The 22,288-nt window shown below is 43.4% G+C and overlaps 1 protein-coding gene across 6 annotated transcripts in view; it reads left to right on the forward strand.

Moving 5' to 3' along the window:
* Positions 1-3,348: 3,348 nt before the first annotated feature.
* Positions 3,349-22,288, forward strand: part of LOC137333656 (uncharacterized) — a 430,358-nt gene continuing 411,418 nt past the window's right edge. For all 6 annotated transcript variants that reach the window (XR_010965955.1, XM_067997916.1, XM_067997920.1 and 3 more), the window contains exon 1: positions 3,349-3,716. The gene's annotated coding sequence lies outside the window, so the exon portion shown is untranslated. The remainder of the gene's footprint in view (positions 3,717-22,288) is intronic.

Genomic DNA, 22,288 nt, shown 5'->3' on the forward strand with positions numbered 1-22,288 from the left:
TGATTACGGTGCTAATGTATAAGATCCTCCTCAGCCATTTAACAGGCCGATGCCATGATATCTGTGTTCATTAGAACTCAGTGACATTCTCCAGAGGATGACACGCAATATAAATATGATATACAGCACCTATAATTGGACCCGTCTAACATTTTAACCCGAGCTTCAGCCAGACTGCGAAAGGCAGCTTCCGATTATCCTGTCTTCTATTATTAGAACCGGATCCTATATAAGTAAGTATACGAAGGGCTTGATCTTTCCTCGCCGATCAGCACTGGTTTGAAATGTTGCTGGAGAGATTTCATAGTAGTTAAAGTTTTGAACCACTAGCAGGGAAATACAGTTCTCCCTGCGCAGTTTCTCCGGAAGGAGCCTAGGATTTTGACAGCACAACCCTATCGCAAACTCTCCGCCCTGGTCGCTTATTGCAGGGACATCATAGAAACAGTAAGTTGTGACTCTAATGTACAGACAGCTGTGTCGAGTTTTAGAATTTTAACATTGATCTGAAAGGCATCCATTTGAGCTTTAAAAAAAACATTTGGCTAGCTTCAGTACTCCTAAAGTATCGATTCATTCCCCGTTTGAAAACAGAACCACACTTTTTAGTAACAGCTCTGAGTGTCTCTGCCTTTTTTCTAGATAGAAAATTAAATAAAATAATCAAACTGGTACCAGGGCTGGCTCTAGACTCGTGCACTAAATATGCGCTGCTTTTTATTTGTTGCTGCACTATTTAACGAGGACCGCATGCCAACACATATCACAGCCTTGTGTTCATTTCTGAGGAGATAACGACCCACGCTGACATGCTTGGCTGTTGAATTTACCGTTTGTATTGACTTATACAATGATAAACGTTGCGTTCATTTGGATCAAAAAATGCAACGTAAATTTTGTCCTTAAACTGAGATATTTCAAACTCATTTAAGAAACCCTGCCCCTTCCATCGCCTAAATACCGCGTTTACCAGAAGTATGTGGCAAAAAAAAGCTTTATCTTATATTGAGAAAATAAATAGAAACATGTAATTACAACGCCACGATATAAATCAATTGACTACGCCCTGAATGTAACAAAAAAACATACTGGCTAATGTCAGCAGGCTAGAGTCCCAAACTCATACATCGTACGGAAGTTCTCTGGGACTATTGAATAAAAGTTTGAGGAACTGAGTTAGAGTAAATAGTTGCGCCATTTTAACTTATTTAACCACATTTCCAATTCAGAGTGACCGGAGTACTGGGAATAGTGACACCATGAACATTAAAAAGTCAAACGCAATTATTCTGTATCATTGAATAGTAAACGAGAGTTTGGCACTATATTCTTGGACAAGTTATTTTGGAATGTTTATCTATACCAAGTAAAACTATAATAACGGCCAATTACTTTAACCTACCAGGCATTTGAATCACGTCAGTAATTACTGCCTTATACTCGTTTTCCTGCACAGAAACCATTTACCGATGAAGAGCGCGCATTTGAGATATTTTAGGGATCTAACACAATTATTTTAGCGAATCACTAGCAAATACATGGTTCTGCAAATTAACGATTTTCAACCCGAGTTAACTGCATTGTGTAATTTAAATGGCCCTTGTTGTTTGTGTTTATGTACACACAGAACACACATTAAATCGAGAGCATCAATTTACTAATATACTATTTTTCATAATGTGGCAAGCAATTGTCACCTAATTAGGAGCAACCTTATCTAGGGACAGAAGTAGGCCATTCAGCACCCCGAGCCAGTTCCCGCAATTCAATTAGATCATGCCTGGTCTGTATCTTAAAATTCTAAATGTTTCATTCAGTCTGATAACATGGTGCTGTGCAGTGAGGGGAAGGGAGCAACTAATGTTAGCTCTGGATTACAGAAGATAAACACAGATGACAGGAACAATGGGTCTTGGGTGAAGTCCGTAAGATAATTTGGATAATCAAAATCAGAAACAACGACCAAGCCTTTCAGAAGCTGAGGAGCGGTAATCGAAAGCACCTCATTCTCAACTTTTTTATGGAACCAAATGTGACTTTTGACTTTCTTGAACATTTTCCAACTAACACTGTTCATTTTAAAACAAACTTTTCTATATCTGACAAAATGCGACTTAATGCGTTCCCCGAATCCAGCTGTTGGTAATGTTGAAATAATACGATTAGTACGGGTCGTGATCAGTTCTCAAATCCACAATTTCCACAGTAATTTTTTTTTTCACGGCTGCAAAGGTTTATCTTGGGGCAGTGTGAATTCGGCGCCTCTATGAAATAATCCCAACCGTGCAGGTGCTTGCTAGTGGGGGGAATGCAACTTTTTATATATAGGTCACATAAAACGCCAAGCCTGGTCGCAATTTACAGCATTTTAACAACAAGTTTAAATTATAATTCTTTTCACTTCAAATCAATAAATACAAGTTAACCTCGCTTATATGTTAATTTGGAGCAACGCTGGCCGCTAAATGTTCTTTCGGCGGGGAGAGAGAGAGAGAAGCGACAGCAGGAGCAACTTTTCTACAGATACGTGAGGCTTTAGATACGTGATACGTATTTTCTACAGATACGTGAGGCAACTTTTCTACAGATACGTGAGGCTTTACACTTCCGGGGCTAGTGGTTAAGGCAGAAACTATGTCAACAACATTCAAAATGAGATTTATTGGTCCATCAAAATAGGCCTGTCCAGGGTGATACTGGGTTACCCCACTGTCACCAAACAAGAATCAGCACAAGTGCCCCGTTTAGGGCACCACTAATGGAAGAAGGATACGTATGGTCCAATCAAACTAAAAGAAGCTCAACATAAGCAAAAATAAAAACTCCCAACAAAAGCAAAGAGAACCCGCCCAACTAAATCATAATATTATCAGTTTCTGTAAGACACTTTATACCCTGGGGTGTCCACCAGTCGCGAAAGGCCTCAAGGATGGGACTATTTGCTGGCGTGCAGGGTAAACGTCCACCTAAACTGGTGGGGACGAATGGCCTGTTTCCGTATTTATGTTTCATGTATTTCTATATAGCTTGGAGATAACAGATTCGCGTTGATCAGAGTCCCGATACACGCAGTACCTCAAGGGTTAATGCAGGTCGCGCACTGGGATTCTGACGGAGATGATTGAGGTTCACTCTTAAACGTTACAAGGAGTTTTTTAAAAAAAAAACCCGCCTGCAACAGGAAACCAATAATTGTGCAATGGGATTTATCAACCAATTTACCAAACATCATCACAAAGAAGTGACTAATAATAGTTTTGAATATACAACGTTACCAGCTATTTTTGTACAAGTCCTTTGTAACATGACGCTAGCACTTTGAAATAAAAACAGGAAATGCTCAGCCGGTCAGGCAGCATCTGTGGAGAGAGAAAGAGAGTTAAAGTTTCAGGTCTTATGACCTTCCGTCAGAATTTTGAAATTGATTAGGAGATTGACACAAAGTCCATGGCGACCGCAGCGTCCGTGACAACCAGCGGCGACACGCGCAAGCGCCAAGTGGGGCGCAGCTAAAATAAGTTTCCATTACAGGCCCTCAGCTAGAAACTGATGGGCTTTGATTTAGACTGAATTATTCCCAGGCATCGAGAGTAACTCTGGATTGAGTCGGGAACGATCTCCGGTCACATGGTCGGGCAACAACAAAACAAAACAGTAGCAGGAGTGAAATTCCTCTGGTGGCTGCAAATTAATGATTCTGGTCGCGCCCAGGAGCGGTGAGTAAGTTTGCACCGTCAAAGTTATTGGGATATGTAATATCTTTTCCTTAGCTTTCACTCACGCTTATACTGTAAACCCAGTTCCGATGAGTCTGTTTTGGAGTCAAGTCTATTTTATCTGGATAGGAGTGTCCATTTGTATCTCGACCTGCCCTGCTGCTGCTATCATTATTGAGCCACTTTTCCAAAGCTGTGCTTGGCGTGAGCCAGTTTTACTGATTTTAGTTTTGCCACTTTTCCAAAGCTGCTGTTTGCGATAGCGCCTCGTCTTCTGTTTGTTTCTTTTGCTTGATTAAGGTTAAATTGCGATCTCGAGTTATGCCGCCTGCTTGTAGCAGTTTTCACAATGGCGTGTGCTGTGAGGGTACTGTACATACAGGGAATTCCTACCCGACTTCTATCAATATCTGTGTGAATGAAACACACGACTGAGTCCACGATAATTTTATGAGAACAGAACCAACACATTTTATATATCTAAAGCCCACCCAGAGCTTTATATATTTTGTTTTATTTTTCAGCGATGTTTGTGTATCTCACGACGAACGCAAGTCTAAATTAACTTTGCAAGAAAGACATATAAATATTGAACTGCAATAAAGAAGGATTTAAAATAGCTCTAAAAGCCGAGTCGGTCACAAGAACGTGCACCAGTAAAGCACGTGAAATGCTATTGGTGGGATTCGAGGATAGACTCCTGCTGTCTGATCGTTCACTGTGCAAATGGTTCATTATTTTATGAGGCTTTATCCTCAAAATATTTAAAATATTTTAAAAGCGTCTGGACTTTTCACCCTCAATAAATTAAACATTTTACAAAAAGTGGAATGTGGTGACGTACCATAGTAACGCGTTGGGCGTGTGGTGATTTCATGTTGAATTTAGAAAGGAAAACAGAGGAAAGGGCAGCGGAATTTATCTTGCCATTTCAATGATAGTGAACAAATATTTCCTATGCTTATAACTAATTCTGATTCTAAAAAGCGGGGGACTTAAATTCGCTTCCTTGTTGGTTTAGTGGATAAATGCGCAACTGAACCACGGCGACCTCCGGTGAATTTGCTGATCTTAGCTGGGTCGATAGCAGGGATGGGCGCTACCAAAGGCTACAGTGTTCTTGGGCGAGGGAGAAGAGAACCAATCTGTGAATTGTATTGGAAAGGACATGTATGCTGACACGATTGGACTTGGTTGTAATTTGCTTCATAGCGTGTTTGGGCCCACACATGAATCATAGTGGGGCTAGGGTTGCTAACTCTCCAGGATTGGCCGGTAGTCTCCAGGAATTGAAGATTAATCTCCAGGACACTGCTGCAAGTAACCCTGGAGAAAATCATAGGGGCATTAAAAAAGTGTTTTTTTCCCATTTTCTTTGAACACTTTAAACACTCAAAATATTGGAGATGCAAAAAAATGGCCTTCCAATCTTCCAATTGGGCAATGAGTCTTTTTGCTTTCCAATTGGCATGGGAAGGCGGTGTGCCACACGGATGGAAATGTTGGGCGACCTATGGTTGGAGTGTGGGGACGGGGCAGTTTGAGTCATGTGATAAAACCTCCAAGAATACATTTAATCAGAATTGTCTACCCTAAGGGTGGTTTACATATGTGGAACATTACTCCAGTATGAGTGAGTACCTCATGACAAGATAGGGAGGGAAGGAATGGGAAATAAATACAAATTGAAAGATGCTCAGAAATGGAACTAATGAGTCAATGCATACATTAAAAAATTGTAAACAATTTTACAACACCAAGTTATAGTCCAGCAATTTTATTTTAAATTCACACGCTTTCGGAGGCTACCTCCTTCCTCAGGTGAACGATGTGGAAATGAAGTCCTCGAAATGAAGTCGCATTTATAATTCACAGAACAATGCTGGTGATAACAGACAGTTTTTTCAACTGCCCGTTGCCAAGGCAATCAGTGTGCAGACAGACAGGTGTTACCTGCCAGGTCTCAGAATATACAAATCACCAAAAAAAACAAACAAAAAAAAACAGAGATAGAGAGGTAGAAACATAGAAAAGACAGCAACTGACCCATTATATTAAAAACAGATAACATTTGTTCGCTGGTGGGGTAACGTGTAGCGTGACATGAACCCAAGATCCCGGTTGAGGCCGTCCTCATGGGTGCGGAACTTGGCTATCAATTTCTGCTCTACGATTTTGCGTTGTCGTGTGTCTCGAAGGCCGCCTTGGAGTACGCTTACCCGAAGGTCGGTGGCTGAATGTCCTTGACTGCTGAAGTGTTCCCCGACTGGGAGGGAACCCTCCTGTTTGGCGATTGTTGCGCGGTGTCCGTTCATCCGTTGTCGCAGTGTCTGCATGGTCTCGCCAATGTACCATGCTCCGGGGCATCCTTTCCTGCAACGTATGAGGTAGACAACGTTGGCCGAGTCACAGGAGTATGAACCATGCACCTGGTGGGTGGTGTCCTCTCGTGTGATGGTGGTATCTGTGTCGATGATCTGGCATGTCTTGCAGAGGTTACCGCGGCAGGGTTGTGTGGTGTCGTGGACGCTGTTCTCTTGAAAGCTGGGTAATTTGCTGCGAACGATGGTCTGTTTGAGGTTGGGTGGCTGTTTAAAGGCGAGTAGTGGAGGTGTGGGGATGGCCATAGCGAGGTGTTCGTCGTCATTGATGACATGTTGAAGGCTTCCCCGGAGCGGAGAAACTACGCCATGTTCTCCGCAGCCTTCAACATGTCATCAATGACGACGAACACCTCGCTATGGCCATCCCCACACCTCCACTACTCGCCTTTAAACAGCCACCCAACCTCAAACAGACCATCGTTCGCAGCAAATTACCCAGCTTTCAAGAGAACAGCGTCCACGACACCACACAACCCTGCCGCGGTAACCTCTGCAAGACATGCCAGATCATCGACACAGATACCACCATCACACGAGAGGACACCACCCACCAGGTGCATGGTTCATACTCCTGTGACTCGGCCAACGTTGTCTACCTCATACGTTGCAGGAAAGGATGCCCCGGAGCATGGTACATTGGCGAGACCATGCAGACACTGCGACAACGGATGAACGGACACCGCGCAACAATCGCCAAACAGGAGGGTTCCCTCCCAGTCGGGGAACACTTCAGCAGTCAAGGACATTCAGCCACCGACCTTCGGGTAAGCGTACTCCAAGGCGGCCTTCGAGACACACGACAACGCAAAATCGTAGAGCAGAAATTGATAGCCAAGTTCCGCACCCATGAGGACGGCCTCAACCGGGATCTTGGGTTCATGTCACGCTACACGTTACCCCACCAGCGAACAAATGTTATCTGTTTTTAATATAACGGGTCAGTTGCTGTCTTTTCTATGTTTCTACCTCTCTATCTCTGTTTTTTTTTGTTTGTTTTTTTTGGTGATTTGTATATTCTGAGACCTGGCAGGTAACACCTGTCTGTCTGCACACTGATTGCCTTGGCAACGGGCAGTTGAAAAAACTGTCTGTTATCACCAGCATTGTTCTGTGAATTATAAATGCGACTTCATTTCGAGGACTTCATTTCCACATCGTTCACCTGAGGAAGGAGGTAGCCTCCGAAAGCTTGTGAATTTAAAATAAAATTGCTGGACTATAACTTGGTGTTGTAAAATTGTTTACAATTGTCAACCCCAGTCCATCACCGGCATCTCCACTACATTAAAAAAGGAGGACAAGAAAAGACCAGTTGGTTCATCGAGTCCGTCCCACCCTGACATGGTATAACACACACATAATTTGCTCAATTTCCTTTCTTTTCCCCCTTTCCCCCCCACCCCTCACCTCCAAACACAGCCACACAATCTCCTGAGAGAGAAGAAAAAGAGGAAAAAATCTTAGGCAAATTTAGGGGAAAAAAAATCATAGGTAGCTTGAATAGTCTATCTGCTTGTGCCAATTATGATCCTTTCAATATTTCAAAGATCTCAATCATGTCACCATAAAATCTATGCTTTTTCTAAAGTAAACTCCCCTGCTCTCTAAGCCTGTCCTGGTAACTTAGGGCCCCTAAGCTAAGTATCAATGTTTTCTTTCCCCAGGCACACCTGTGAAATATAAAGGTTTTGGCTGGTCGTGTAACTCAGAAGGAGTTACTTTGAAAATGGTTGCATTGGTCAAACTCACTAGTGAAGTAATCCTGCTTTCATCCTGTGCTATTAAATATATACCATTTTTAAATTCATTAGTTTAAAGCTTTTTTAACAGAATTTTGTTTTAAATTTTGTTGGGAATGTGGAAGAAAAGGGTGAATCAGACTGTCTTGAAAGTCTGCTAATGCTATATTGCTATTAATTTCTCTTTTATATTGTAGAAATATTAGCCTTTAGCCTTTGTTAAGCAGGGAAGCGTAAGTCAATTTAAAGTACCACTGGGCTGTTGGGCCAGGACTGACCTTGCAGCAATGGTCAGTTTCAGGATGAAGTGAAGAGACTTAATTAAAGACGTGCCATTGAATACTGATTCATAAGTTTCAGACAACTTTAATTATTTGACAACAGTGTGGGAAAACAGTTCTGTAAAGTAAAACGTCTGGGCATACATCATTCTTTTTAATTGGTACGAATGATACAGAAACAAAGACAGACTTATAATTAAAGGTTTCAATTGGCAGAACAGCAATTATATGGAACAAGAGTGGAACTATTGATAAGTGTAGCTGTGCCCAATGGGAAAAAGAGCTCATTAAGTAAGGAAAACTAAAGTTATTGAAAAGGGATAAGTCAATTAAATTCTTATATGGAGTTATATTTTAACTTTTATATAATTATGTAATACATAATTGTGTAGATTGTCACATAGAGGGAGTGAGAAATGTATAAAAACTGGCAGTTTGTAATGAATATTTGGATTCGTAAAGGCCTAAGATACTGAGCTCAGAACTGTAACACGTTTGAATCCACAACCAACCATTATTAGGTGTGGTTGTAAGTATTACCTTTTTAAGCATATGTTTAAGTTTTATTGCATGTACTGTATGCTTAATAAATCTATGACACCTGACTTCAATGTTCAAGAGCTTTATTGAAAACCTTGTGCTGACATGTTTTATATGGAAGCATTGTGTGATCTGTGAGTGGTGAGCATAGAGAGAGCTGCAGAGAGTAACTTTTGTGTAGAAGAAGTGGGAGTGAGTATTGTGATCTAGTTTTATTCAGTGTGAAGCCAATAATTTTACTTGTTTGTGTATTATTAGCTTCTAGCCCCCATATATAGTGAAACACCAAACTCTACGTCTCTGTTACCACCTTTTACTCCAGACTTGTTGCTGTACTACCTAACTGCTTACCCAACATTAAGTTTTGTATTAGTCAAATCTTCCTACAACTCAATGTTGGCAAAATCAAAGCCATCCTGTTCAACCGTTGCCAGCTCCGACACGCCTCTGGATTTGACTCATCAATGTACCTGACTCTCTCTTCAGGCTAAACTCTGTTGCATACAACCTCAGTGGTCGAGTTATCCTGGAACTGAGCTTTCAACCCTGCTTTCGGTCCATTGCTGAGACTGCCTCTTCCAGACCATTGCTCATGTACCATTCTATTTCACCCCTGTCACTGTTTGGCAAATCCAGAACTCTGGTCTGTGACAATTTTCACACACAGTCTCACGCAACCACCGTCTTCCCCTCTTTTCCCCTTGTCCGGCTCCAAGATCTTCATTTTCAGATCACTCCATGGTCTTGTCCCACCCTATTTCGGAAACCATTTCCAGCCATGTGCTCCAATGGGAAGTGTGTTTGAGCACTGGGTGGTCTGAGGATGAACACTCTGCAATGTTGTGCATGTGAGCTACAGCTCTCTCCACCTTGGTGCTGTTTTTAAAAAATAATTTTGAAGTTAATTCTCTAGTTTTAGATGTGGCATTAGCACACTGCAATGAAATATTTTTGTGTCTGATTGCAATGTTGCAGAAAGTAATGGTGTCCACGAGTGATTACAAGGATTTTTCTTATTCGTTCAGGGGATGTGGGCGTCGCTGGCAAGGCCAGCGTTTATTGCCCATCCCAAATTGCCCTTGAGAAGGTGGTGGTGAGCTGCCTTCCTGTGAAGGTTCTCCCACAGTGCTGTTAGGTAGGGAGTTCCAGGATTTTGATCCAGCAACAATGAAGGAACGGCGATATATTTCCAAGTCGGGATGGTGTGTGACTTGGAGGGGAATGTGCAGGTGGTGTTGTTCCCATGTGTCTGCTGCCCTTGTCCTTCCAGGTGGTAGAGGTCGTGGGTGTGGGAGGTGCTGTCGAAGAAGCCTTGGCGAGTTGCTGCAGTGCATCCTGTGGATGGTACACACTGCAGCCATGGTGCGCCAGTGGTGAAGGGAGTGAATGTTTAGGGTGGTGGATGGGGTGCCAATCAAGTGGGCTGCTTTGTCCTGGATGGTATCGAGCTTCTTGAGTGCTGATGGAGCTGCACTCATCCAGGCAAGTGGAGAGTATTCCATCACACTCCTGACTTGTGCCTTGTAGATGGTGGCAAGGCTTTGGGGAGTCAGGAAGTGAGTCACTCGCCACAGAATACCCAGCCTCTGACCTGCCCTTGTGGACACAGTATTTATGTGGCTGGTCCAGTTAAGTTTCTGGTCAATGGTGACCCCCAGGATGTTGATGGTGGGGGATTCGGCAATGGTAATGGCGTTGAATGTCAAGGAGAGGTGGTTAGACTTTCTCTTGTTGGAGATGGTCATTGCCTGGCACTTGTCTGGCGCGAATGTTACTTGCCACTTATCAGCCCAAGCCTGGATGTTGTCAAGGTCTTGCTGCATGCGGGCACGTACTGCTTCATTATTTGAGGGGTTGCGAATGGAACTGAACACTGTGCAATCATCAGCGAACATCCCCATTTCTGACCTTATGATGGAGGGAAGGTCATTGATGAAGCAGCTGAAGATGGTTGGGCCAAGGACACTGCCCTGAGGAACTCCTGCAGCAATGTCCTGGGGCTGAGATGATTGGCCTCCAACAACCACCACCATCTTCCTTTGTGCTAGGTATGACTCCAGCCACTGGAGAGTTTTCCCCCTAATTCCCATTGACTTCAATTTTACTAGGGCTCCTTGGTGCCACACTCGATCAAATGCTGCCTTGATGTCAAGGGCAGTCACTCTCGCCTCACCTCTGGAATTCAGCTCTTTTGTCCACGTTTGGACCAAGGCTGTAATGAGGTCTGGAGCCGAGTGGTCCTGACGGAACCCAAACTGAGCATCGGTGAGCAGGTTATTGGTGAGTAAGTGCCACTTGATAGCACTGTCGACGACACCATCCATCACTTTGCTGATGATTGAGAGTAGACTGATGGGGCGGTAATTGGATTTGTCCTGCTTATTGTGGACAGGACATACCTGGGCAATTTTCCACATTGGCGGGTAGATGCCAGTGTTGTAGCTGTACTGGAACTGCTTGGCTAGAGGCGCAGCTAGTTCTGGAGCACAAGTCTTCAGCAGTACAGCTGGGATGTTGACGGGGCCCATAGCCTTTGCTGTATCCAGTGCACTCAGCCGTTTCTTGATATCATGTGGAGTGAGTCGAATTGGCTGAAGACTGGCTTCTGTGATGGTGGGGATATTGGGAGGAGGCCAAGATGGATCATCCACTCGGCACTTCTGGCTGAAGATGGTTGCAAACGCTTCAGCCTTGTCTTTCGCACTTGCGTGCTGGACTCTGCCATCATTGAGAATGGGAATGTTTACAGAGCCTCCTCCTCCCGTTAGTTGTTTAATTGTCCACCACCATTCACAACTGGATGTGGCAGGACTGCAGAGCTTTCATCTGATCCGTTGGTTGTGAAATTGCTTAGCTCTGTCTATAGCATGTTGCTTCTGCTATTTAGCATGCATGTAGTCCCGTGTTGTAGCTTCACCAGTTGGCACCTTTTTTTTAGGTAATCCTGGTGCTGTTTCTGCCGGTGGGATAGGACATACCCAGGGACATTGGCTGAAAGGTATGATTCTGCGAGTATGGCTATGTCAGGCTGTTGCTTGATTAGTCTGTGGGACAGCTCTCCCAATTTTGGCGCAAGTCCCCAGATGTTAGTGAGGAGGACTTTGCAGGGTTGACGGGGCTTGGTTTGCCTTTGTCGTGTCCGGTGCCTGGTGGTCCATCCAGTTTTATTCTTATTATGACATTTTGTAGCGAGATTGTACAACTGATTGGCTTGCTAGGCCATTTCAAGAGGGCGATTAAGAATCAACCACATTGCTGTGAGTCTGGAGTCACATATCGGCAGGTTTCAATCCCTAAAGGTCATTAGTGAACCAGATGGGTTTTTACCACAATCCGGAGTTTCATAGCTACCATGAATGATGCTAGTTTTTTTTAAAATTCCACATTTTTATTTAATTGATTTTAAATTCCACAGCTGCCGTGGCAGGATTTGAACTCGTGACTCTGGATTATTCATTTAGGCCCTTGGATTACTAGTCCAGTAACATGACCACTATGCTACCATACCCATCGTAGTATGTAGTAGTATCATCAAGACTTTGTAAAATATAAGTTGCAAGAGTGATACTGGAGCACTTAATTGCTATCTTCTGTTGACATTGGTGCTTGATGGCGGGGAATTCTACTTGCTTGTTGGAGAGGTAAATTATGTGGTCTTATGGATTTTATCTGTACCTTGAACTGAGGCACAATCAGGCATACTTGATTTTGTGGTGATGATCTACATTTTTCATGTATTCTAATTACCAAGAAATAAGTCAGTATATAATATGCAAATTTGACACTCAATGTGTGCCAGTTGTATGAACTTTATTAATCACTGTGATTCTTTTTGTTAATTTTGCACTTAAATCTGGAAAATAGCACCAAACATTATTTAAAAGTGAGCTCATTTTGTGTATATATTTCTCTTTTAGGTTAACAAAACAGCCTGAATGTGGTGTTACGCTGCCCACTTTCATACAAGGGTCTATGGCAATAAACATATGTGAATGTAGGGACTCTGATTCATGGATGTACACAACATTCTGTGCAATATGGCCTCAAGGTTGGCACAGAGAATGTGGTAAATCTTGACCCACTTGCAAAAGTGTGTGTCAAATCCCTTTTTACCCTCAACACATTGGGCCAGATTTTGCTCTAAAAATAATGGTGAGCCTAACAGTGCTCACCGTTATTTCAGTGCAAATGGTATAGCAACTTCTGGCAACCGCACATGTGCAGTTAGATGTGGAAATCTGGAAGTTGCTGTAACACATGCCCTGCTCCTCCGTAAGCTGCTGAGAACTGCATATCGCCGGCTGACTCACTGTTGAAATGAATGCAACAGTGCAATTGCAGTGCAAGCGTAGTTCCTCTACTGCCCTGATGGAAACAAAGTAACCAGAGTAAGGTACAACAAATTTTTTAAGTCTAAGCAAACTTTTAAAAAAATTTTTTCAAAAAATATACTTTATTCATAAAAATTTGTAGCAAAACATACAATACAGTTGTCATATCACATTCCAAACATACACAATACAGATTATACAATTTGCAGGTTAAATCAAGTACAGTTCAATGAACACATGAATTACAGTTCATGACACTCTGGGGTGTCTCATTGCATTATACTCAATACAGATTATTGATTACAGATTCATTACAGGTACATTACAGATTCATTACAGGTACATTACAGCAATTTGAATTTTACATTCTGCCCGGGGGGGTTTTCACTGATTGCAGCCCCTCGGTATACAATGGCGGAAAGGCTCTAAATGGTTGCCTTTCCCCACAGGGCCTTTGCGGTGGCTGCACCTAGCTTCAGTGCGTCCCTGAGCACATAGTCCTGGACCTTGGAATGTGCCAGTCTGCAACACTCGGTCGAGGACAGCTCCGTGCACTGGAAGACCAGCAGGTTTCGGGCAGACCAAAGGGCGTCTTTCACCGAGTTGATGGTCTTCCAGCAGCAGTTGATGTCTGTCTCGGTGTGCGTCCCCGGGAACAGCCTGTAGAGCACAGAAACCTGTGTTACAGAACTGCTCGGGACGAACCTGGACAGATTCCACTGCATCTCTCTCCAGACCTTCTTTGTAAAGGCACATTCCAGAAGGAGATGGGTGACGGTCTCGTCTCCACCGCAGCCTCCTCTGGGACAGCGCGTGGTGGCACTGAGAGTCCGGGAGTGCATGAAGGATCTGACTGGAAGGGCCCTTCTCACCACCAGCCAAGCTAGGTCTTAGTGCTTGTTTGAAAGCTCTGGCGATGAGGCGTTCTGCCAAATGACATCGACAGTCTGCTCGGGGAACCAACCGACAGGATCCACCATCTCCTTTTCCCGCAGGGTCTCGAGGACGTTACGTGCGGACCACTTGCTGATCTCCTTGTGGTCAAAGGTGTTTTTCTGCACAAACTTTTCCACAAGGGACAGATGGGGCGGAACGGTCCAACTGGACGGAGCGTTCCGTGGCAGCGTGGCCAGGCCCATCCTTCACAACACCGGGGACAGATAGAACCTCAGCACGTAGTGACACTTTGTGTTTGCGTACCAAGGGTCTATGCACAGCTTGATGCAGCTGCACACGAAGGTGGCCATCAGGATGAGGGCCACGTTGGGCACGCCTTTTCCCCCCTTTCTCTGGAGATTTGTACATCGTGTCCCTTCAGACACGGTCCATTTTTGATCTCCAGATAAAGTGGAAGATGGCTCAGGTGACTGTCGCGGTGCAGGAGCGAGGTATGGGCCAGACCTGCGCCACGTACAGCAACACTGAGAGCACCTCGCACCTGATGACCAGGTTCTTGCCCACGATCGAGAGGGATCGTTGATCCCACAGTCCCAGTTTCTGCTTGACCTTGGCAATACATTCCTCCCAGTTTTTGGTGCACGCCCCGGCCCCCCCGAACCAGATCCTCAGCACCTTCAGGTAATCCGACCTGACAGTGAAGGGGACAAAGGATCGGTCGGTCCAGTTCCCAAAGAACATTTTAATGGCATGGTAAGTCTTAATGACGGCTAAACAACTCCTCTGGCACTGAAAATTTCCTTTTACAAGTGTGGAGTCTCATTCCTTCACATTTTAATTGTTGTTGGACATTTTAAAAAAGAATTTTTAAAAAAACTTTTTCTTTGTCTCTTTTTTAATTCTACATTTCTTACTCTCTCTTTATTTCGTTTTCTGTAACTGATTTGACATTGAATTCAATATTCAAACTTGCACTGCCTGGTTCTGTGTCTGCGTGGCTTATTAATATGCTTCAATCTGATTGGTTAAGGGTCTATACAGTAGCTTGCCCTGTTCACACAGGTCCTAGATAACCGGGAGAGGGCACCGTGCTGGATTGAGGGCCTGATAGGAGGAACTTGCAAAAGCCCATGAAAAGTCTATGGGAAGTCCCTGTCTAACGAGTGGTGGGTGCCGTTCATTCGCCACTCAGAGCAAAATCCGGCCCATTGCTTTTCCAGAGGGAATTGTAACAGGCAAATTGTTCACATTCTATATGGTTGAGCTGGATTTTTGTGAGCCTGATATGATAATAGCATATGAATGTAATAAAACAAGAAGAATCTAGCTATGAGTTGATACAGACATCAAACTGATTAGTAAACAACTTATTATAGTGTGAGTCTGAAGCTTGTTCTGTAGGTAGGAGTATCCGAGCCTTCGTCTAGATACATTCCACAAAGCTGCAGGGGCCATACATCAAGTTTACTTCCATGTTCCTATCTATTTGGTAGGAAGAATGAGGCCACATACTCCTTTGGAAACTAAGAGTCTAAATGGGTTAGAGGAGCAAAGGGATCTAGGGGTATAGATGTACAAATCACAAAAAGTGGCTACCAAGGTTAATAAGGCCATTTTTAAAAAAAGCAAACTAAGCATTGGGGTTCATTTCTAGAGGGATAGAATTCAAAAACAGTGAAGTTGTTAAATTTGCATAGCACCTTGGTTAGACCACACTTAGAATACTGTGCGCAGTTCTGGTCTCCACATTATAAAAGGGATACAGATGTACTGGAGAAGGTGCTTAAAAAGGATTTACAAGGATGATACCACTGAGAGGTTATACCTATCAGGAAAGTTTGAACAGGCTGGGGCTCTTTTCTCTGGAAAAGAGAAGGCTGAAGGGTGACCTGATAGAGGCCTTTAAGATTATCTAAGGGTTTGATAGGGTAAACGTGGAGACGATGTTTCCACTTGTGGGGGAAGACTAAAACTAAGGGCCATAAATATAAGATAGACATTAATAAATCCAGTAGGGAATTCAGGAGAAACTTTTTTGTTATATATTCATTCCTGAGATGCAAGGCCAGCATTTATTGCCCATCCCTAATTGCCCTTGAGAAGGTGAGGGTGAGCTGCCTTTTTGAACTGCTGCAGTCCAATTGGTGAAGGTTCTCCCACAGTGCTGTTAGGTAGGGGTTCCAGGATTTTGACCCAGCGATGATGAAGGAATGGCGATATATTTCCAAGTCAGGATGGTGTGTGACTTGGAGGGGAAAGTGCAGGTGGTGGTGTTCTCGTGCTCCTGCTGCCCTTGTCCTTCTAGGTGGTAGAGGTCAAGGGTTTGGAAGGTGCTGTCAATGAAGCCTTGGTGAGTTATTGCAGTGCATCTTGTAGATGGCTCACACTGCAGCCATGGTACGCTGGTAGTGAATGTTTAAGGTGGTGGATGAGGTGCCAATCAAGCGGGCTGCTTTGTCCTGGATGGTGTCTAGCTTCTTGAGTGTTGTTGCAGCTGCACTCATCCAGGCAAGTGGAGAGTATTCCATCACACTACTGACTTGTGCCTTTATAGATGGTGGAAAGGCTTTGGGGAATCAGGAGGTGAGTCACTCACCACAGAATAACCAGTCTCTGACCTGCTGTTGTAGCCACAGTATTTATGCGGCTGGTCCAGTTAAGTTTCTGGTCAATGGTGACCCCCAGGATGTTGATGGTGGGGGATTCAGCGATGGTAATGCCGTTGAATGTCAAGGGGAGGTGGTTAGACTCTCTCTCTTGTTGGAGATGGTCATTCCTGGCACTTGTCTGGCACAAATGTTACTTGCCACTTATCAGCCCAAGCCTGGATGTTGTCCAGGTCTTGCTGCATGTGGGCACGGACTGCTTCATTATCTGAGGGGCTGCGAATGGAACTGAACACTGTGCAGTCATCAGCGAACATCTCCACTTCTGAACTTCTTTACCAGAGAGTGGTTAGAATGTAGAACTCGTACCACAAGGAGTAGTTGAGGCGAATAGAATCGTAGAATCTTACAGCACAGAAGGAGACCATTCGACCCGTCTTTGAAAGAGCTGTCCAATTTAGTCCCACACTCTAGCTTTTTCCCCATAACCCTGCAAATTAGTCCTCTTCAAGTACATATCCAATTGCTTTTTGAAAGTTCCTATGGAATCTGCTTCCACCAACCTTTCAGGTAGTGTTGGACACCAATCATCTCAGCCCAGGACATCACTGCAGGAGTTGCTCAGGGCAGTGTCCTTGGCCCAACCATCTTCAGCTGCTTCATCAATGACCTTCCCTCCATCATAAGGTCAGAAGTGGGGATGTTCACTGATGATTAGGACCAGAAACTTAACTGGACCAGCCACATAAATACTATGGCTACAAGAGCAGGTCAGAGGCTGGGTATTCTGTGGCGAGTGACTCACCACCTGACTCCCCAAAGCCTTTCTACCATCTACAAGGCACAAGTCAGGAGTGTAATGGAAATCTCTCCACTTGCCTGGACGAGTATAGCTCCAACAACACTCAAGAAGCTCGACAAAGCAGCCCGCTTGATTGGCATCCCATTCACCATCTTAAACATTCACACCCTCCACCACCGGCGCATCGGGGCTGCAGTGTGTACCATCTACAAGATGCACTGCAGCAACTCGCCAAGGCTTCTTCGACAACACCTCCCAAACCCGCAATCTCTACCACCTAGAAGGACAAGTGCAAAAGGCACATGGGAACACCACCTCCAAGGTCCCCTCCAAGTCATATACCATCCTGACTTGGAAATATATCGCATTTAAAAAGTACTTGGATATGCACTTGAAATGCTGTAACCTACAAGGCTACGGATCAAGAGCTGGAAAGTGGGATTAAGCTGGATAGCTCCGTTTCGGCTGGCATAGACACGATGGGCCGAGTGGCCTACTGTGCCATAAATTTCTATGATTTTATAATTCCATGTGGCAAGTTGTGCCTGCAGCTCATCAACCTTATTTGTAACACTCCTCGTATTAACAGACATGCATTTCAACACCATGCTAGTCTGCTTTGCTTTTTTCCTCCATCTAATTCCTGCTCTTTCTACACCATTCTTTACTCTGTTGCTATTTGTCCCTCCTAGTTTTCTATGCACCTTGTCTCTCCTCTCTGCTGCGACGTCCTTTTTCCCCTCCCCCTGCCAAATTAGTTTAAACCCTCCCCCATAGCACTAGTTAACCTCCCAGCAAGGACATTTGCCCCAGCCCTGCTCACGTGCAACCCCTCCAGCTTGTACAGGTCCTTCCTGCTCCAGAACTGGTCCCGTTGCCCCAGGAATCAGAAGCCCTCCCTCCTGCACCACTACTCCAGCTACGTATTCACCTGCACCATCTTCCTATTTCTGTACCCACTAGCATGTGGCACTGGGAGTAATCCAGAGATTACCACCTTTTGAGGTCCTATTCTTTAATCGTTTTCCTAGCCCCTGAACTCTGTCTGAAGGACTTCAATCTTTTTCCTACCTATGTCATTGGTTCCAACATGGAGCATGACTTCTGACTGTTCCTCTTCCCCTCGCAGAATGTCCTGCACCCATTTAGTGATACCCTTTACCCTGGCACCAGGAAGGCAACACACCATTCGGGACTCACGTTTGCGGTTGCAGAAACGTCTGTCTATCAAATCCCCTATAACAAATGCATTTCTACAATTTCTTGAGCCCCCCTGAGCAGCTGAGACTCCCACGGTGCTGTGGATTTGCTTCTGACTGCACTCCCGATGTATCATCACCTTCACAGGTATTCAATACTGAATACCAGTTTGTGAGTGCCACACTCCCAGGGGATTCCTGCACTGCCTGCCTGTCCCTCCTAGTCTGTCTGGTGGTCACTCCCTCTCCTCCTGAACTCTCTGTAGCTGTGGGGTGACCACCTTCTGAAATATGCTATCCACAAAACTTTCAGCTTCCTGTATGCACTGTGGTGACGCTAGCCACCCCTCAAACTCTGAGCTCGAGCAGTTGGTGGCATTTCCTGTGTATGTGGTTTTCCAGAAGACACTAAGTGTTCTGGAGACCCCACATGGCACAGGATGTGCAGGCCCCAGCTATCCTGTCATGTTAGCTAATAGTTATTCAAAATTGTTTGTTTTAGGTTTAAGGCTATTTAACTAACACTGCCTTTTGCGATGTTAATATCATAGATGCCTTTAAGGAGAAGCTAGATAAACACGAGGGAGAAAGGAATAGAAGATTATGCTGATAAGGTTAGGTGAAGAGGGTGGGAGGAGATTCGTGTGGAGCATAAACACCAGCATGGACCAGTCGGGCTGAATGGCCTGTTTCTGCGCTGCACATTTTATAAAATTTGTATACATCTAAAGCCACTGACACCAACAGAACATGGTGTTCTGACTGGTGTATAAAGTTTCAGTGCTAAAAATGGCCCTTTCCAAATCTCCAGGCCCACAAAATAAGTATAAGTGCACCTCGGGTCACAATGCCAGAGCTTAGGAGCCCAAGGTGCATTCCCCCTGCTCTGGAGGAACAATTGTTAATTGTATCCATGTGATTTACATTTACATTAATTAGTGTTAATTGAACTCAGGTGGTATGTATCAATTGAGAACTCTCGTATCCATTTATGAATGAGCTGATCTAGGGTGTGGTGTGGGTGGAATGTGGAGCTTTGTGAATAAAGGTGTGAAAGCAACTGAAGACTGGACTCTGGTATTCTATCCTTCACCACCTGGCTATCAATTTATAACAGCAATGCCAGTAGTCACAAACTACATGCAAAAATCTGATACTAATCTGTTTTTGCGGAGGTACAATCGTGCTTAATTATAACTTTTTGGTAGGAAAATAATGGATTCAGTCTTGATATTCATTCTCCCCATCACTTTTTTAAAAAAAAGTCCTCCTAACACAATATAGCATGCACCTATGCTTGGCCAAAAGTTAGGCAATGTTCTCTCAGCACTCTGTCAGTGCTGCTGTTGAACCAGCCACTAGGAGGTGCTGAAGAATGTCCCTGATAGTGTGATTGAAATGAGGAAGTCATGTTTTAGACAACGGCGAACCAGAACCCATGTCCTACCACTTTATAATGTTGGAAGACAAAATGATGTGCCACCAAGTGTGCCTTCTGGATTGTTAGTTTATGATCAGCAGGGGAATGCTGTCCCAATTGCAGAATGCTAAATGATATCAGAAAAATAATTAAGATTTACATAATCATCTAGGGCTTATCATTTTACATGTCACTGAATAAGATGTTCTTGGTGCAGCGACACTGTCTTTAGCACGAGCACCAATGCTAATATAATGTAAATCTGCAATTAATAAAATCTCAGTAATTGTTTTTAATCTGTGCGGTTTGTCAATGAGTTTCACTTCCTGGTTCTCACAGCGTGGCTTGCTTCAAGCTGATTGGTTGAGGGGGCATAGCGATCCTTTCCTTGCTCTCACAGCCCGGGAAAGAACGCTGCTGTTTTTTTTTTGAACTCTCATTTCGAGGAAGTTGCAGCCAAAAAGAACGCGGTAACTTTAATGGGTGTAATTAAATCTAATGAGCGGCGAGCACTGTTGTTTCGCCACTCAGAGCAATTTACAGGCCATTGAAATCTGCTAATCCTAATTTGCATATGCATATGATTACAAAAATACTTTTCTATAACTCATACTATTGCGACTTACAACACAAACAAGGGAGCATGTTATGCTTATTTTACCAAAAATTCCCAACTCTGAAACAATGGTAAGAAAGATTGGCATAGAAACTGTCACAAGTAAACCATTCTTTCTGAAGATTATCTTTGTGAAATGTGCAATTTAAAACAAAACCAGAAATGGGTCTCTCTCCAGTGCCAGAGAAGATTTGTGAAACACCGTAGACTGCAGTCAAATCCATAGGTTGGATTTCCAGTGTTGTTGCTGGGCACCCTGCCATCATTTGTAGTGACCTGCAAATAGCGACATGTCTTTCTGGGTGGTCAGCTCTGTGCTTTCAGAAATTTGTAGATTCAGTGACATGGGCAGTAAATTAATTTTTGCATTTACACTGAACAGCGCTTAATCTTTTTCCTACCAGTGGACGTTTTCCATTGATGGACACTGCCCCTTCTACCAGGAGTTGCTTGGCCAATGTCATTGAGTGGCTCCATGGGGAATTCTCTGCAATGGCATCCTCTCCAATCCTGGATACTGATCAGGGGGAGTCTGTACTTGGAATATTCATTGAGTTCTATGCTGCTGACATAAAATATACTGACTTCAATTTTATCTTTTGTTATATTTACAAGAAACACATCAGATTGGAGGTTTCATTCAGCAGGAAACTTTTAAAAAAATGATCTCTCTTTCTATTGAACGAAGCCTGGACTCACTTAACTTTGAATATAATCATAAAATAAATTTTAAAGGCTGTCTCAATTAACATGCCCATGGCTAAACTAATCCGTGCTTTAACCTTTTCTCTGAACCTACTGCCAATTTGATCCCTATGTCTTCTGCTGTTATGGCTCATTTATTCAAATTTATTTGAGCAAAATGATTACACAAATCAATTCAGAAGTTTTTCAAACCGGACCAAACAATCAATTAAAGTTAATCATTTCTTCCTTTTCAAAACCTTAATGATCCTACAGCAATATTTTTAAACAATCACAGCAATGAATTGGTGATTGTGTTTATAATTAAACTTATTTGCTGAATATTTTGGACTTTTTATCAATCTATGTACAATTAATTATTGCTTGCGATCGAGATAGACATTGATTTCAATATACCAATACAGCATGCTGGCAGGAGTTGGCAGCTGGTGTGGGTTTAATTATAACCCAAGGTAAATGACTCCCCAGGAGCTACTGTAATTTAACTTGTCTGTTGGTTAGGTGCCTTCAGAATAATTGTGCAAATATTTAGGAGTTAAACTGAAAAAAGTTATAGTTTTCTGAACCTGATTTTCTGTCCATCAATTTCAAAACTTCATTCTTTAAGCAATTCTCTTCCTTTTCAAATGCGCTCAGCAGATATGGAAGTAAAATTCTAAAATTTTCTCAACTTCCAAGAATGGGATATAGTTCTAAAGAGAAATTGCATTTATATAAGAAAGGAGATAAATAATGACTTCCCGTTGTTTATCAATGAATCATTATGAATCTTAGGGGAAAATTGATTTGGATTTTTTGAGTATTTCCAAATAGTCTAACTGGAAGTAATACAATAATCAAAAAAAAGTTCCAGATCGGTACATAGTTATCTTTACACTTTATGAACCTAATTTGAATCCCACCTGTCCTTTTCACAGGTGATTTTCCAAATAACCAATATCATAGAAAATTTACGGCACAGAAGGAGGCCTTTCAGCCCAGCGTGTCCGCGTTGGTCGAAAATGAGCCATCCGGCCTAATCCCACTTTCCAGCACTTGGTCCTTAGCCTTGC

This window comes from Heptranchias perlo, chromosome 16 (genome assembly GCF_035084215.1).
Source record: "Heptranchias perlo isolate sHepPer1 chromosome 16, sHepPer1.hap1, whole genome shotgun sequence".
Lineage (NCBI taxonomy): Eukaryota > Metazoa > Chordata > Chondrichthyes > Hexanchiformes > Hexanchidae > Heptranchias > Heptranchias perlo.